The sequence below is a fragment of the Sinocyclocheilus grahami genome, unplaced genomic scaffold (assembly GCF_001515645.1).
Source record: "Sinocyclocheilus grahami isolate Dianchi unplaced genomic scaffold, SAMN03320097.WGS_v1.1 scaffold1149.1, whole genome shotgun sequence".
In the NCBI taxonomy this organism is placed as follows: Eukaryota; Metazoa; Chordata; class Actinopteri; order Cypriniformes; family Cyprinidae; genus Sinocyclocheilus; species Sinocyclocheilus grahami.
The window spans coordinates 423,100-425,854 of NW_015506328.1; the positions used below are offsets into that span (position 1 = coordinate 423,100).

General features: G+C 28.5%; 1 pseudogene; it reads right to left on the minus strand.

The window, feature by feature from the left end:
- The window catches only part of LOC107567341 (ryanodine receptor 3-like), a 151,036-nt pseudogene that overhangs the window by 119,554 nt on the left and 28,727 nt on the right, over positions 1–2,755 (minus strand).

Below are 2,755 nucleotides of genomic sequence, written 5' to 3' on the forward strand. Positions count from 1 at the left end.
ACACACACACACACACACACACACACACACACACACACATTACCCAGAGTGCACCGCTGCGGTCAGCTGACAGAATCAGTGCCGTGTGCAGCTTCATCTCAGCAGATTCATTCAATAACTCGTTCGGTTCTCAATAAACACATCATATAGAAAACGCACTGCATGTACACTGCACTGCAAAAGAAGATTTCTGTGCCTTGTTTTCCAACACGACTAAATCAACATTCTTAAACTAAGACACATTTACTTAAGAAGCAAAATTACAAAAAGTTGTGTTTTCTGACAAGCTGAATCAAAATAAAGAGATTTAATGCTTAAACTGTGAAAACATATCTTCCCATGGGGCTCAGAAAAATAAACTTGCTTTTGCTTTTTACATTAGTTTATTTTTCCGACTCGATTTTCGAGCATAGACTTTTATCTGATGTCATTTTTTTCTTGATTCAAGAATTATTAGATATTTGTACTGGAAAACAAGACAAAAATACTGGGTAGGAAAAAATATTTTTGTTAAATGTATTTAAATAATAACAACAAATTATTTATTAATTTCATATTTTAGTTAAATATAATTATAAATATTTAAATAATAATAAAAACATTTATTTTATATCTTTTATATTTGTTAAATGTTAAATGAATTATATAAATGTAATTATTTAAATTGTTTTATATTTGTTAAATGTTAAATGAATTTAAATGTAATTATTTAAATTGTTTTATATTTGTTAAATGTTAAATGAATTTAAATGTAATTATTTAAATTGTTTTATATTTGTTAAATGTTAAATTAATTATTTAAATTTACATTTTGTTAAATATGCTTATAAATGTATTCGAATAATAATAAAAATGTATTTCATACTTTTGTTAAATGCATACATATTTTTTTAAATAAGCATTTATTTTATATTTTTGTTATTTAGGAAATAATTTTTTTTAATACATTTGTTAAATATATTTATAAATATATGTAATTGTTTTAAATCTTTTTCTTTTGAACTTGTTTTTTTTACCTAAACTAGACAAAAATACGGAGATGGAAAAAATATTTTTGTTAAATGTATTAAAATAATAATAAATTATTTATTTCATATTTTAGTTCAATATAATTATAAATATTTAAATAATAATAAAACATTTATTTTATATTTTTGTTAAATGTTAAATGAATTATTATTTAAATTGACATTTAGTTAAATATGCGTATAAATGTATTCAAATAATATTAAAATGTATTTCATACTTTCTGTATAAATATTTTTTTTAAATAAAAATAAGCATTTATTTAATTTTTTTGTTATATATTAAATTATTTTTTTTAAATACATTCGTTAAATATATTTATAAATGTATTCAAATAATAACATATTCCTGTTAAATGTATTTAAACAATAAAAATTAAATTATTTACTTAATATTTTCATTAAATATATTTTTTAAAAAGCTTTTGGAATTGTTTTTTTTTTTTATATCTCACCTTTTATGCATAAACTTTTTCAGCTTTTTCAACTTATTCTGCTTTTCAAGTAAATATACTTAGATATTTTACTAGAAAACTAGACAAATACTGGGTAATATAATCACTTTTTGCAGTGTTGCATCAGGACTGCATCAATCGTTCACTAAACAATATGATCTTAAGAGAACATATTTGACATAGCAATAATTTAAATATGGTTACGTAACATAAAAGCAAAAGAAAACAATAAAGCTTTGTTGTGGTGACAGAAAATCAACAGTAAAACACATGATGCATCGATGCACTCTTTACAGCAAAGGCTTCGCGTCGTCAGCTCACCTCCTGCTTGAAGAGGTTCTGCCGGTTCTTCAGGGAGCGCAGCTTGATCTGTTTCTTCTCGTGCTCCAGCTCGGCGTCGGGAAGTCTGAAGTACGCGATCAGGTCGTTGAGCGTCTGGAGAACCTCGTCGATGGGCAGAACCACAGACGAGCGGTTCTTGGCGCTCAAACCGTCGAGCTCTCTGTCAAAGCGGCATCAGAGACGTCTGGCATTAAAGACGTGTACCTGTGCTTTCCTGTAACTCCAACAGCGGAGCACTGAGCTAGCAACACAAAGGTCATAGGTTCGATTCCCAGGGAATGCAAGAACTCATCAAATGCACGCTGCGTCTGCCAAATGCATAAATGTTCACTGACCTAGTAATATTATCAATTTGATAGCACTGACACGATTGGATGAGAACCATACGGTCTCCATAATGTCTTCAGTAAACCTGCTTTACAGCTAAAATCTAATTAGTTTCATAACTGACGAAATACTTCCCTGTAAAGCTGCTTTAAAACGATCGGTATTGTGTAAAGCACTATAGAAATAAGTGTGACTTTGATCTGAACCCATTTCCTGGGAATCAAACCCACAACCTTCATGTTGCCAGCGCCACGCTTTACTAAACGAGAGCTTTAAAAACAGATTTAAACTAGTGATGGATTGATATATTGACCAGGCGATGCTGTTTACAAAACATTCTCTTACAGAAGAACACACAACATCTGTGACCATCTCAAACATATGGAAGCTTGTTTATGGAGTTAATTTTGTGCCACTATTCATCAAACAAATCCAGCGTTTTGCAAATAAACACAATCTGCTTCGCAAAGAAAAACTCGACATTCAAAATAGATATTATACTTAATAATGTGATTTGTTTTCAACTTTTTATTAATAATTAATGACCTCTTGGGTGAAATTACAATATCTGATACTAAATTAAATTGTCTAAGCTTTCATTTTTGG